The sequence below is a fragment of the Phoxinus phoxinus genome, assembly GCF_949152265.1.
Source record: "Phoxinus phoxinus genome assembly, chromosome: 11".
NCBI lineage: Eukaryota > Metazoa > Chordata > Actinopteri > Cypriniformes > Leuciscidae > Phoxinus > Phoxinus phoxinus.
The window spans coordinates 33,110,559-33,127,227 of NC_136886.1; the positions used below are offsets into that span (position 1 = coordinate 33,110,559).

The window sequence follows — 16,669 nt, forward strand, 5'->3', positions numbered from 1 at the left end:
CTATTTTATGAAATCCATTTTAACAAGATAACATTACACTACCGCAAAAAAAAAAGTTGAAAAAAAAACTCCCTAAACACAGATTAGCCTACAAGTGATCGCGAAAGCAAAAAGCAAGTGCGCAGTCAAAAGTGATTTAAATAAGTAAAATGTTTTGTAGGAGTTTTGTCTTTTCATCACTGAGCTAGAACAAAAAGACGCCTGCACTATTGTGCCAACTGCCTTGTTAGCACACCTGGCTTTAGTCTAAAACAGAATTTTTACCAGATTCTCTCTACCGCACATGCCGCACAAAGTTGTGAAAAAGTGAGAGAGAATGTAGGGAAAGTGTTATTCATTAAAGGAAACAGAAGAGAGGATATATGTCTGCATTGAGGCATTGTGGGAGATGTTCAGTAGGGCCTGACAGAAGAGAGTTTTTCACCAGTCAGTCTTTCTCATGACAACAAATGATATGCAGAGCGTGAGCAGCTCTCACAGTGCAGACAGAAAAGACATGTTTCTCTGCCTTTACTGTTTCTACAAAGTATTAGACAGACAGACAGACAGACAGACAGACAGACAGACAGACATGTTTTCCGCCTTTACTGTTTCTACAAAGTATTTCACAAGGCTACAGACAGACAGACAGACGATAGATAGATAGATAGATAGATAGATAGATAGATAGATAGATAGATAGATAGATAGATAGATAGATAGATAGATAGATAGATAGATAGATAGATAGATTTTTTTATTGCTTCACATTACAATGTATTTTACTGTTATTTATGCTGAAAAGTTACAAAGTTATGGTTCTATTCAATATGATTAGACGTTAACATTCATGTAACTGCAAACTCTCAGTATAGTGACTCAGCACAATAAATGCTAAACAGTTGCTTTTCTTCAACCAGACTTCTTAATGCTACTCGTATTGATGCATGTTTAGGGCCTTCGCAGTCTTTAATAGATGCACAGACCAGGGTGAGAAACAGACAACTTCATCACAGGCCACCCTAGCCAATAAATAAGTCTGGTCTGAAAGTGATAAATACAAAAGGTGTTTGTGTTGTTTGGCTCATTGCTTTCCTTTCTGTTAGTTCTGATTTCTCATTTACCTTTTTCTCAAGTAATTTACACCTGCCTGTTTTGATAAATAGCTGAATATGAAGCCATTTCAAACAAAGACATTATGGTCGTGAAAATTATATACTGAACAAAAGTAGTGTAGGTGTAAACTGTATTTCCAACTTTTACACATTGGCAGATCAAATGTTTTCTAACAAATAATATACTTGGAATATCTTGGAATCGGCTGATAACTGCAGATGTTTCAAAACATCAGTATGTAAGCTAACACATGCCAACTGGGTACACAAGACATGCTTTTGAAAACCAATGAAAAATTATTCTGTAGTCTACCTGTATACCTTAAAATATATTGTGAAATAAACAATGAAAAATGATTCTGGAGTCTACCTGTATACCTTAAAATATATGGTGTGCTTTACATCTTGGACAGAATTTGCTAACTAATTACAGAGCCTTAATGAAACGCTTAAATTCAACTAAACATGTCCATTTGTCCACACGGACTAACTAAAGTCCCATTTACAACCACTTCTGGCATGATTAATGCAAAGCACACTTCAAGTCTTGTTAGATTTCAGTGTTAAAGCTTATTACTCACAGCTCACTAGAGTTGTGTTTTATCAAAAGCAGTTTGTTTCTTGTGTATTTTCTGTTATAATGTACTGGCCTCTATCCAGCCTGCCAAACTGTCTGTATGTTTTGTATTATAAGTTGTGAGAACTGCAAGCGGTCTATCATATATTTTACTTTCAACTGAATGAACAGCTAGAAATGCATTTTTGTTTTACACTTGAACAGTATGTGTCTTAAGTCTTAAGCCTGGCATGTGGAGCTTCAGAAAATGTAAGAGTTGTCCTAGCTGTCAGCACTAAAATGGTGCTGACTGTAATGCTGTCAGTGCAGCAATGCATGTGTCAGAGTTTAAAATGTTAAAAGCAGAACTTTAACAAGGACAAAAACAGTTCTGGTTAATGCGGTGGAATGTGTTCAAGAGACAATCTCGGATGACTGGTCAAATGAAGCTGGTGCATTGCCACTAGATGCAAATGATTTTATAGTTCAAAATTTGCACTTTAGGGTTTGGGTTTAGATTCATTACAATTTGGATGTAAATGTGATGCCCTGCTCATGGAAATTAGATTTTATGACAATCAAGTTACAAGGACCAATAGAGGAACAATCAAATAAGTACAACGGAATGGAAGTACAATCAATTAACTTTCAAGTAACAATTCTCAAAATCTAAATTTCCCCCAAATAATGAGATTGATTAAAACACCTCAATCAATTCGATTTTATCCAATTTTTTTTAGATCAGATTGAAAGGGGTGGTGCAGACCTGAAATAATCAACTGGAAAAGATTAAGCATATAAATGCTTCAATCTGACTATTTTATCAAACAAATCCAAGAATACCTCTCTCTTGCAATGGTCTGGTGCTTTAAGACCCATATTTAGGGTTTCCCCGTGTCTTGCATTCATGGGAAAATGACAGAGGCGAATATATGCTGTGCTATTCTCCTCTGCTTTGTGCTTAAATACAATCATCATGTCATGTGAATAATTTATGACGCACTATATGTTACAAAATGTGCAGTGCCTTGGTGCACATCTTTACATTCGTTTAACGTCATACGAAAGTGCAAATCTTATGTTTTACAAACTGGTCTGTGAACTGAATAAAATATACTAAATATTTGCTAAAACAGCTCTTATGACATACATGTCAGCTTCTTTTTAGATATGTAATCCAGGTAAAAACTACAACTATACCTGTGGTAGCTCCATTACAGTGGTGGCTTTCTCTGTTTCTAACGTGGCGGTTTTGAAGTTTTGTTTGGAATACATGTAAGGAACATGTGAACTTTTATGTGAATTGGATTGCAACGTTTAGGGTTCATCACATATACAAAACGTTCAGAATCTGAAATGGGATTGTATTTATTGACCTAATGGCTCAAGCTAATGTTGCTTTACTGGTGCGTGCATTGTGAAACAGACATAAGATGTGAATGGCCCTATTATATTACAGATTGATTTACTTGTTACAGATTGCGGTCCGCTTGTTTTGTAGCAGCATGTGACTATTGTGTCTGTCTATAAGTCCCACTGATTGAGTCTGGCCCTTGATCTATGCTGGGATGAAACAAAAGGACTGCCTTTGAGACTCTGGTCGAACAACAAACTAAAGCAAGGGTAATTGAAAACCCTAGCCGCTCTGTAATAGTGCACTGGATGGAGTGAATGTGAGCACTACGACTGGTCTGCAGATTGGTCAATTTACACACTTTACGATGTGCTACGGGTCTTCTGGTCCTTTCCTCATGAACAGTTATTCCATATGATGCAGTTTACAAGCTCATGACATGTGAAAACTGAAAAGCAAACCGATTCTCAGGAAATACAGAGCGTGAGATGTGTACGTCACCAGCCCTATCACTCATGTTTTCAATCTGCACGAACACTGACCTCACGATATGTCATCCAAGTCGTATTTCAGACACCTTCGTTACTAGAGAGATAGATGTTCAATGCGCAGATGCACTTGCCATTACTGTGAGGAGGTTTACCTGCTGCATCACTGTGTCGTGGTGTGGAGAAACTGCGGTACATCATCAAATAAAGGTGGAGGGGGGAACTACCTCTCTCCACATATGTTTACACTCCCACTCATTACTGAAATTACACATCATTTATCAGCATGGAGAGCCTAAAAGAGCATGGGCAGAGCTGCTAAAAGAGAGAAAGAGCAAGAGAGATGCTGTCTGGATAGAGTACAAGAGCCGCTCTCCAACATCTAATTAGCTGAATCTGTGTTTTCTCTGCATTTGTACAGAGGCAGGCCTCCACATCTCCACCCAGAGTTGGAAATCATCAGCTTAGGTTCAAAACGGATACAGATGTTCAGGCCTGGCGCGCATCAATGATATAAACACTACTCAAAAATGAATTAAAATAAATTAAAGACAACCAACGCTGGATTGGTAGAACAAGTCTATTTTTTTGTCAACTGGAAGCATCACTGTAAAAAGATTTTGTAAGGTTACCTAAAAATGTTAACATTTAAATTATCTTTTTTAATACAGGCTAACTATGACTGCATTAGGATAAATCAACAAAAGCCATTTAGGGGTCAAATTTGGTAAAAAATATATGTAACAACTGGACAGTTTAATCTTTCATAACATAGGCTAATCGTACCAATAAAGGCAATTGATTGCGTTTTAAAATGGTTATCTGCTTATGATGAGACAACCCCTCCTCTTTTATAATAGCATTATATGTTTACAGTATTATGATGTTAGAGCAAAACCTTGAAGCCACTGGAGAAAAATCATTATATCAGAAAAAAAAAACTTTAGAATAATTTCTGCCATTAGCCTATATCATGAATATATATTTCTCTCTCTTTCTCTCTCTCTCTCTCTGAATAAACCTGCATCTTTCTATATATTGCTTTTTCTATCTATTATAGGCATGTCTATTTTAGCCTATTTGTCAATAGAATACACGATATCGAAAGTGCGTATTCAAAAAATAAAGAGTCACATGTAGTGAATCACACTCCTAAAAATCTCCAATTAAAAGGGAAAATTATAAATGTCATCCCTGCAAACCTATCCCTCCACCCTGATCGTTTCTTTTCAGCTAAAACGGGGGTTTAAACTAATTTAGCGCATGTAGACAATAATTAGTTATCGTCTATTTATTATTTTCATATGGAAACGTCAACAATTTCTACAGACACGATGGTTTTATAGTAGGCTATAGCCTATCTCATAGGAGATTGGGGTTGATATGCATGTCCCTCCAATTATCAGTCCACTGCAACTACATTATCATACTTCAAAAACTGTCTGTCTTTGACATGAAAATATTGTCCTTAGCGAAGTGAACAGAAGATCATGTGATTTGAGACGGAGAGATGGACCTGCCCATGACTCAGTGCTGCAGCTCCTCCAGTTTCTCTCATCCAGACTAACGTTACACAAACTGACAGCTCATCACATAACCAACAGACCATGGCAACACTTTACATTATGTGGAACACGTTTTACACTTTCATATAATTAACTATAAGATCAATCCGAATAAGGATAATGTAGCCTACAATCAATCAGAATAACACTCACGCAATCACACGTAGCCTACTTCATTTGTATTACGTACTTAACACGGTAATAAGCAGCTTTACACTCTAAAAAATGCTGGGTTATTTTAACCCATGTGTGGGTCAAATATGGACAAACCCAACATTTGGTTTAAATTTTTTAATTACGTACATTTTTAAACCCAACGGGTGGGTTTGTCCATATTATACGCATTATATAGGTCACAATTCAACGTCTCCGAGCAGATTTGAACCTTTTTTTAACATAATAAATATATCAAAATCTTAAAGTTAAAGATCTGACAAGTGCCACCAAGTGATATCTGATCACGAGACGAGCGTATACAAAACCAAACTGACAAGCCATTAGACTGCAGGTCTCTAACTATAGATATTAATATGTGTTAATCAAATATTAATCGAACATCATCTCTATATAAAAAAGAGAGAAAGAAAGATTAGCCAAATTAGGTTCCAATGAATGTCACCTGACAACTGACAGGTCGAACAACAACTGGGCTTCCCAAATAAAATTAAAAACATTACAACACATTTGAACGGTAACCGAAATGCTTTTAAAAAGCTCAACTTACTCTTCAGTGCCTCATTGGTTAGTGTCGTTTTGATATTTTCTCTTGTCGTTGGCATCAGCCGAGACTATTTTCTCCTCAGAAGTGAAACAGGATAAAATCCTCCTCAGTTCAGCAGCCCCTGACTCAAATCCCGATTTTTCTTCTTCACAGCAGACACCTTGCGCGTGCACAGAGAAGAAAATTCAAGTATAATATATCCTCCAAGAACGTGCTCTGCCTGTGAAAAGGTCCTTTTTCATAGAATAATAAGAGTATTTTCGGGACCGGCTTTCATAGTGGAGCTCTCTTCTCCTCGCGCACTGTGCGGACAGGTTTCGCGCTCCCCTCGCAAGCTCTAGATTTGCGCTCAGTCTGTCGCGCGCTCACACACACACACACACACACGCGCGCGCGCACTGATGCGCTTCATTCTCCACACCGGACACCGGAAGCGTCCTGTACAGTATACGTGTGTGTGGGCGTTTTTCATGTTTTACATCGTTTTCTAGGGCATCCCAAGAAACGGTGTCATCATTGCCACCTGATAAAAAAAGAGCAGTGTCAAGACAAACTGCTTTGTGCGCTGTGTTTGCTGGCATGTCCTCGTTTTCAGAAAAAAATATGGACCCCTCACAAGTTTCTCAGTGACATTTCTGACATGTAAAGCTTGATGACTTATGTTGGAACGGTTTTCACTGGCGGAGAACACAAATATGGAAAAGCAATATAGACACGCTAAAATGTGTTTATGTATCATTCAGGGCTTGACATAAACTTTTTTTGCTCAACAGCCACTGTGGCTAGTGGTTGACCAAAGTTACTAGCCACTCAGCATTTTCACTAGCCACAAATTTGTTGTAGGGAAATTATGTTTTATTAGGGGTGTGATGATACACTTAGCTCACAATATGATACATGATATTTGGTTCATGAGAGAAGGAAATTATATTATAATTACGAAATATTTGACTGGAAAAATCGTATTTTATTCGACAGAAAGTCACAAAATGCAAAACAATGCAGGTACATTTTTAAATAGGCTTAACTAATTTAGGATTATCACTAATGATTAGGCCTATTTTGGTAATGAGTAATCAGTTAATTATTTTGATGATTAATCGAGTAATCAGAATATTTTGTTGTAGTAATAAATATATACTTAATGAATGACAGTCTTTAAAGTAAACTTAAAATACTTGGAATACACTTAAAATGCTTAAATAATAATGAGGCATCAAAGGCAACAATAACTGTTTCAAATAAATCAAATGTCAAAAGCAAGCAATAATTTGCTTTTATTGAACAATACTGTTAAAATACATAATAAAGTAAACACAATCAGCTTGTGTAAATTACGTACTGTAACAAATGCCCGTAGAGGGCGACGACAGCCTGGTGATTGTTGTTGTTGTTACACTGTACAGCATCATCAAATGTCCACTTAATCTTTGGCCACTTCTATTTGATAGAAATGCAAGAACACGTGGACATCAAAACCTGCAAACTCAGAGCGAGGGTCTGAACTTTTATTATGAAATCGTGATGAACAACAATTTGCTTATTTATAAACATATTTATGTGTTCTCCTGTGTTGGTATAGGTTTTAAATGATGTGTGCTATAAATCTGGTAAAAAAAAAAAATGGCACATGTTGTGTTCCCAGATGAACATTATGAACTGTGGCTCAAATAGTAGAGCGTTGCAACGCCAAGGTCATGGGTTCGATTCCCAGGGAAAGCAAGAACTGATAAGAGTGTAAATGTGTACCTTGAAATGCAATGTAAGTCGCTTTGGATAAAAGTGTCTGCCAAATGCTTAAATGTAAATGTAAGATGGAGTTTATTTACCGAGCTGCTGATACGAGCTCCACACGTTAATGATAACAGTGTAACAATTCGCTATGAAACATGGCGCGCCGTCATACTTTATATGCGTTCTCAAATGCATGTTACTGGAAACCCGAACAAACATACACTGAGTTGCATTTACTGTGAACTTGCTCTGAGATGTTGTAAGAAACACGTAACCTGCACGCTGAGGTTGGAGTGACTATATTATACAACACTGCTGAAATCCACCCACATTTGGTGGGAGTTTATGTCAAAGCCCTGCATATAGCCTAGCCTATTGGTTTCAGAGTTTGCTCAACCAACGAAAATAGTTCAGAAGCCAAAGCAAAATTACCATTTCCTCAATGAATCTGTGTTTTTGAACGAATCGGTTGAGTGAATGAGTCAATGACTCACTTTCAAAGAGTCACCTGGCGTTACAATGTAACCTGTCACTTTAAAATTCCCACTATTAATACACAGACTAAAATCTGTGTGGAACAAATATAGATAAGAGGAGTGATACTAACAGTTAAAAGTCCCAGTGCTTGTGGTCTGTTATCAGCACTCTTGGAATGTGCTGGAATTGACCAATCAGATTTGAGGACCAGAACTGCCTGTTCTATAGAGAGCCTAAGTCCCTCCCCTCCGCCTCCGGCTCATGGGACCTTATTTCTGAAAAAATATGAATGGTAGTCAATGGAGAGAGACAACTTATCTTTTTATTCCGTCTGAACTGTTCTCTGAATTACACATGTTTGTCAATTTAAAACAACACACAACACAGCGGACACAGGTAAACACACAACACTGCTGACACAGGTAAACACACAACACAGCGGACACAGGTAAACACACAACACAGCAGACACATGTAAACACGCAACACAGCTGACACAGGTAAACACACAACACAGCGGACACAGGTAAACACGCAACACAGCGGACACAGGTAAACACGCAACACAGCGGACACAGGTAAACACACAACACTGCTGACACAGGTAAACACACAACACAGCGGACACAGGTAAACACACAACACAGCGGACACAGGTAAACACACAACACAGCGGACACAGGTAAAACACAACACAGCTGACACAGGTAAACACACAACACAGCGGACACAGGTAAACACACAACACAGCGGACACATGTAAACACACAACACAGCGGACACAGGTAAACACACAACACAGCGGACACATGTAAACACACAACACAGCGGACACAGGTAAACACACAACACAGCGGACACAGGTAAACACACAACACAGCGGACACAGGTAAACACACAACACAGCGGACACAGGTAAACACAGAACACAGCGGACACAGGTAAACACAACACAGCGGACACAGGTAAACACACAACACAGCGGACACATGTAAACACACAACACAGCTGACACAGGTAAACACACAATACAGCGGACACAGGTAAACACACAACACAGCGGACACAGGTAAACACACAACACAGCTGACACAGGTAAACACACAACACAGCTGACACAGGTAAACACACAACACAGCGGACACAGGTAAACACAACACAGCTGACACAGGTAAACACACAACACAGCTGACACAGGTAAACACACAACACAGCGGACACAGGTAAACACACAACACAGCGGACACAGGTAAACACACAACACAGCTGACACAGGTAAACACACAACACAGCGGACACAGGTAAACACAACACAGCTGACACAGGTAAACACACAACACAGCTGACACAGGTAAACACACAACACAGCGGACACAGGTAAACACGCAACACAGCTGACACAGGTAAACACACAACACAGCGGACACAGGTAAACACAACACAGCTGACACAGGTAAACACACAACACAGCTGACACATGTAAACGCAACACAGCTGACACAGGTAAACACACAACACAGCGGACACAGGTAAACACAACACAGCTGACACAGGTAAACACACAACACAGCTGACACAGGTAAACACACAACACAGCGGACACAGGTAAACACACAACACAGCTGACACAGGTAAACACACAACACAGCTGACACAGGTAAACACACAACACAGCTGACACAGGTAAACACACAACACTGCTGACACAGGTAAACAAACAACACAGCGGACACATGTAAACACACAACACAGCTGACACAGGTAAACACACAACACAGCTGACACAGGTAAACACACAACACTGCTGACACAGGTAAACACAACACAGCGGACACAGGTAAACACAGAACACAGCGGACACAGGTAAACACACAACACAGCGGACACATGTAAACACACAACACAGCTGACACAGGTAAACACACAACACAGCGGACACAGGTAAACACACAACACAGCGGACACAGGTAAACACACAACACAGCTGACACAGGTAAACACACAACACAGCGGACACAGGTAAACACACAACACAGCGGACACATGTAAACACACAACACAGCTGACACAGGTAAACACACAACACAGCGGACACAGGTAAACACACAACACAGCGGACACAGGTAAACACACAACACAGCTGACACAGGTAAACACACAACACAGCTGACACAGGTAAACACACAACACAGCGGACACAGGTAAACACACAACACAGCAGACACATGTAAACACGCAACACGGCTGACACAGGTAAACACACAACACAGCGGACACAGGTAAACACACAACACAGCGGACACAGGTAAACACAACACAGCTGACACAGGTAAACACACAACACAGCTGACACAGGTAAACACACAACACAGCGGACACAGGTAAACACACAACACAGCTGACACAGGTAAACACACAACACAGCTGACACAGGTAAACACACAACACTGCTGACACAGGTAAACACACAACACAGCGGACACATGTAAACACACAACACAGCTGACACAGGTAAACACACAACACAGCTGACACAGGTAAACACACAACACTGCTGACACAGGTAAACACAACACAGCGGACACAGGTAAACACACAACACAGCGGACACATGTAAACACACAACACAGCTGACACAGGTAAACACACAACACAGCGGACACAGGTAAACACACAACACAGCGGACACAGGTAAACACACAACACAGCTGACACAGGTAAACACAACACAGCTGACACAGGTAAACACACAACACAGCTGACACAGGTAAACACACAACACAGCTGACACAGGTAAACACACAACACAGCTGACACAGGTAAACACACAACACTGCTGACACAGGTAAACACACAACACAGCGGACACATGTAAACACACAACACAGCTGACACAGGTAAACACACAACACAGCTGACACAGGTAAACACACAACACTGCTGACACAGGTAAACACAACACAGCGGACACAGGTAAACACACAACACAGCGGACACATGTAAACACACAACACAGCTGACACAGGTAAACACACAACACAGCGGACACAGGTAAACACACAACACAGCGGACACAGGTAAACACACAACACAGCTGACACAGGTAAACACAACACAGCTGACACAGGTAAACACACAACACAGCTGACACAGGTAAACACACAACACAGCTGACACAGGTAAACACACAACACAGCGGACACATATAAACACACAACACAGCGGACACAGATAAACACACATCACAGCGGACACATGTAAACACACAACACAGCGGACACAGGTAAACACACAACACAGCGGACACAGGTAAACACACAACACAGCGGACACAGGTAAACACACAACACAGCGGACACAGGTAAACACACAACACAGCTGACACAGGTAAATACACAACACAGTATATTGTATATGGAAGTGTGTGAATCAAAGTGTCAAGGTAGCTAAGGATAACTAATAATTAATGTTTTAATGTTGTCTGCGAAAATTATCTAAGTGTGTCAGTGTCTTTTACTACATATAGCCAAAGTTCCAAGTTGATACATCAACACATGCACACACACACAAAAAGATAATCAATCTTATAATTATGTACAGTATGAGAATAGATTTGTCATCACCTCAGTTATTTAGTAGTATTCAGTATTTTAACACTTGTGCTACAACTTACTGCAATCCTTGGAAATGGAGGCGTAACATTACAAACACATGCCATATCTTGACCTCATGCAGGGTGCCAGAAGATGCTGTATTGATTTCTATAACAAGCCTTGCATAGAACTCAAACCAGATTATGTCATTCAATCGCTCATTAAAATGTACAGACCCACCCATAATCTTATTTAGAATACAATACGTTTATTAAAGACAAATGGCTTAAGTTCATTTACAATCACATAATTAATTTTACCCATAAAGACTGATGTGCATTCACATGCCCTTAAATTGGATTTTCTCATATTCTCTGTTTGCATGAACAATGTGATCGGGTTCAATCCGGTTTACCGTGCACACACCTGATCTCCGCTTTCAGAGGAAACATTTCTTTTCTGCGCTGCCTCTTAAATTAACAGCCTCTCAAGCATTTCAAAATAAGCAGACATTTACAACCTCTCAAGCATTTCAGATTGGTACAAAGGATAATATTTTTGGCAGTGAGCTGTGATATTACAGATTGATTTTTAATACTTCATTCAATAAAAATGATTTCCTTTCTTTGGTTTCAAGACAAAAACAACCAAAAAAAGCAGAGGGGGGGCTGATGGCTTAGGCCCTATAGGACATAAATCTTTTATCCATGGCTTCCGCATGGGAAAGAGATAAGGCGCAGGAAAACGAAACACTGAATGCTCATCTGAATCTCCCAGAAGCTCAGTTCCCCTGAGTGGGCTGATGCTCAGACAAATAGGCCAGCTCTGAAAATAATGAAATAAACATTCTCGACGCTCTGCTCCAAAATAAGCGAATATCTAAATATGTAAATGCCACAACAATATAAAGCACAGAAAGCAAACTCAGTCAAGTAAATGGCAGTAACATTGTTCAGATAATGGGACATGAGAAGAAGGCAATTATTGTGGATGTTTTTGGAAACACATTTTTCAAGATACTATAGGAAATCTCACTTGACGTCAGGCATTTATTCTACATGTCAGCTTTAAGATGGCATGTTTAAGTGTAATTATGCTGTGCATCTGCAAGTATGTCTTATTTATAGTGCACGACTTGTCAAGCAGTGAATCTTTTCTCGGATTGTACGTTGCCATGCGATCATTGATCCTGTTGGAAATCGTAGAATATGTGACATATTATAACTGTCGTCTATTTTAGTCACCATTATTTATCCTCAGTGTTGTCATTGTCAACAACACGAGTACTAAGAATCCCCAAAAACAAACATTGAGTGAAAGTTGCAGAAGGGAAATGTAGGAACATGCATGTAATGCGTAACCTGGAAAACACAAGCCAAACGTCTCAATCAATCACAATCAGTTTAAAGCGAGATGTGAATGCATTGACTGTGCGTATGCATGTCTTTTAAGTGTATCTTTTCACAGGCAATGCAATAAAAAAAAGCCTCTGGGACTTTGTAGCCGTATAAAACACAAAACTTGTTTTTGTGCAGATTGAATCGACTAGATTAATTCATAGCGTTAAGTTTATTATGCATTGCATGATATTTCTTTGTTCTCTTACTACCATGTCATTTGGGTTTCCACACACTAATGGATTGCACTGGTTGTGTTGTCTGCGCAGACAGTCGTATCATCACTGACTGAAAGCAGATGGGTCAGGACCTCTTTCTAATAAAGCTGATTATTCAGGCTGTGCTGTGAGCTCACCGCACCGTACAGATGGCAAACAATACAACAACAGCTCGCCGTCATCCGTGACGAGCCCTTAGGGACAGAGTCTGACTCTCACAGCCTGCTGCGCCCTTTGACCTCCAGATCAAGCTCCTCAATTACTTTATACCTGCACACGAGGATGGGTGGGGTCAACAATTCAATTAAAGCCAGCAACACACCCACTAATCTCATCAGGGCTGCCAGAGTTTCATTAGCGCTCAAGAGTCTTCAAAGTCAGTAAGGGGATTGGCCACCCGCTCTTTCATGCCTTAATTAAATTTGAAGTCTCGCTGGCTATAAAGGCAGATTCGGTTATTATGGTTCTGAGGTTGATGAATGTTATATAAAAACAAATTATTTCCAATGGAGCATTTTTATTTAATATGCAAATCACATAAAGCTCAGACACTGAGAACTGTGACTGCTTAAGAAATTAATCTCACAAACCTTGTCAGTGACAGTGTCCTGGTCATATTTTAAAAAATTATGAAAGAAATAAGAATATCATTTTGCTTTACAAAAAAAAAATGTTTTTGTGACATTTTCAGGATGATTAAGAACATTCCCCCCAAAAGTAATATAGATTACAGAAAATACTAAAATATTATTTAAATTGTGAAGTATTTATTCATGGTTTTAATCATTTTATTACAGTATTTTCTATTAAAATACAGTAAAAGAATTTGAGAAGCTCAATTATATTATCTTGTAGTATTTTTTTATAATAATAATAATGTTAATAACAATCATACCAATAATAATAACAATTGTGACTGGGACATGTTTTCAGGAAATTCATTCAAACTTTTCCCCCAAAATTCTATGGAATTTTAATGAAATATTATTTAAATAGTCATGTATTTATTCGATAGAATCTGTATTTTCTACTGAAATGAAGTGCCATTATAATAATCATATTTATTATATTGTAGTTATTTTTATAATAATAATGATAACCCATACCCTAACCCATATTTTTTTTAATTATTATTATTAAAAATGGGACTGGGACATGTTTTCATGAGATTCAATCCAAAAATTATTTTTTTCAAACCTCAAGCCAATAAGTTCTGTTGATTTGTTGGAGGATTCTACTGTATGTGTTGATGACAGAGTGACAGAAAGAGTACGAGAGGGACAGAGGAGGCAGAGCTTCAAGGCAAACAAGCTTCTTGAACCTTTCAAATGAGCAAGTTTCAAATGAGCTCAGGCTAAATTGAAGTTTAAAGAAACAGAGTGGCTGAAGAACGCCAGCTGTAGACTGAGAAGTCACTGATGGGGAAATGCTCTGCAGGCTCCTGCACTCTTCAGGGTGATACGGGTGTGAAACACCACACAGAATTTGATCATACTGCCTCATTTTTGGCTCAAAAGCAGAAATCTAAATAAACAGGAATAGATTTTCTTCATTAAAACATTACATACAAAAAATATAGTCACAATACATAAGAAGCTATTCTTTATCACACAGTGGACCAAATACGTATTTGGACTCTCAAGCCACACTTAAAAATGTATGAATATCAAAACATCAAAGCAAGTGTAACTAACTTCACCACCTGGTGTTTTGTCATTTTCAGTGGATGTATGAAGTCTGCTCTCCTCAAGTTCACAGGTGTCCTAGCAGAGAAACCACATGTGTAGAGAATCACATTATCTACAGACATGTTCCACTAAACACAAAGTGTTGCAGTCAGGCAATAATTTAGCCTGGTTGACATCAGATCCTTCTCAGGCCCCATCCACACTACTGCGTTTTCGTTTAGAAACGGAGACCTTTTGCTACTGTACGTTTGCACCTCCCGTCCAGACTACAACGGCAAAAACGAAGACCTAAAACGGAGAAGTTTAGAAACGCAGCCGACCCCGTTTCGCGCTTTGAATCTCCGGAGGGCGTTTTAGTGAAGACGGTCAAAACGGAGGACTTTAGAAACGATGACGCAGAGGCTCACGCTCGGCTCTGATTGGATGTCATCAGTCATTGCGTATCCTTCCCTGATTCGTCAGCCACCCATCACATGACCCGTCCCCAGGAAGAAAACATACAAAAGCAGCCTGGACTATGTAACGTTAGCGACTGCAACATGGATAACGAATTACAAGCATTACAGACGCTGATGTCTTTGCTAGCAGCTGTTGTGCAAGTAAATAATGCATTTTACAACGCTATCGCTCCCTACATGCGCCTTTTTACACCGGCACACACACGCCCAGTGTTGGTGAGTGGTCACATGATCCGCGTCTTCAGTCGTTTTAATGTGGACGGAGATCAATTCTAATACGCAGCTAAATCGCTGGTGTGGACGGAGATCGTATTAGTTTTAATTCTCCGTTTCTAAACTAAAACGCAGTAGTGTGGATGAGGTCTCAGACTGAGAGTGGGTCTGGGGAAGGTTCATTCACAGCCCATTTCCAAAGGGGCGTCAGCAACGCACGTCGCTCAAATGCCTCTGGGCGCAATTGGATAGACCTAAAGCCAATCAGAGCGATCGTCATCGTGTAAAGCCCGCCTCAACGCTTGTGATTGGTGCCTCCATTTGGGAAAATTGGAAATGGGCTTGAATGCGCTCTTGGCCAGACGAACTTGCAGAGCAAATCTAAATTTGCCGGAAGTTCGTCAGGGTTTTTCCAGGCTAGCAACAATTGGCCATCTTAACCGAGATCCAAAACTGTAGAATGTAGACTATACAGAGCCGTGCAAACTTCCTCAGTGCTACCAGACATAAAAGTGGTGAATTTGTACATATCTGGTAGCCTTTTTATTTAATTTACATTTTTTAATTTTGCAGACGCCTTTTTAAAGCGACTTACAAGGTAAGCGTTGTATCACTTCATGCTTTCCTTGGGAATCGAAGCCATGACCTTGTCACTTTAGTGTTTGAGCTACGGGAACATTTCACGTCATGTTTTAAGTGTGGCTTAACTGTATTTAAGTGGCTTAAATACTTTTTGGGCTTACTTAAACACCCAGAGAGAGAGAGAGATGGGAATGTAAGAGGAATAAGACCGACAGTAATTATACTGATGATTGAACATGAAGCTTCCCATCAGCTCATGAAATGACGGATCCTGTGGATCAGTCATTCTGAACTCTACACTCAACCAGCTGTGGGGATTGACAGCTGGATTTCAGGATGTGTGAATGACATGTTGTGTCTCTTTTCTACAAGGATAAAGATGCAGATTCATTATAGACAAGTGTCACGCCACCCAGGTGCCCAAAACCCTCACATCACCCCATAAATGAAATCAACTCTGTCATCTCACTTGAAATTGCCATTGGATCCAACTCTCTGATTATTTTATAGCTGATGTCTGGGAATCACTGT

At 39.6% G+C, this 16,669-nt stretch overlaps 1 protein-coding gene across 1 annotated transcript in view; it reads right to left on the reverse strand.

The window, feature by feature from the left end:
• Positions 1-6,117, reverse strand: part of ptprfa (protein tyrosine phosphatase receptor type Fa) — a 229,810-nt gene extending 223,693 nt beyond the window's left edge. Inside the window, exon 1 of the mRNA XM_079628592.1 lies at positions 5,782-6,117. The gene's annotated coding sequence lies outside the window, so the exon portion shown is untranslated. The remainder of the gene's footprint in view (positions 1-5,781) is intronic.
• Between the last annotated feature and the right edge of the window lie 10,552 nt (positions 6,118-16,669).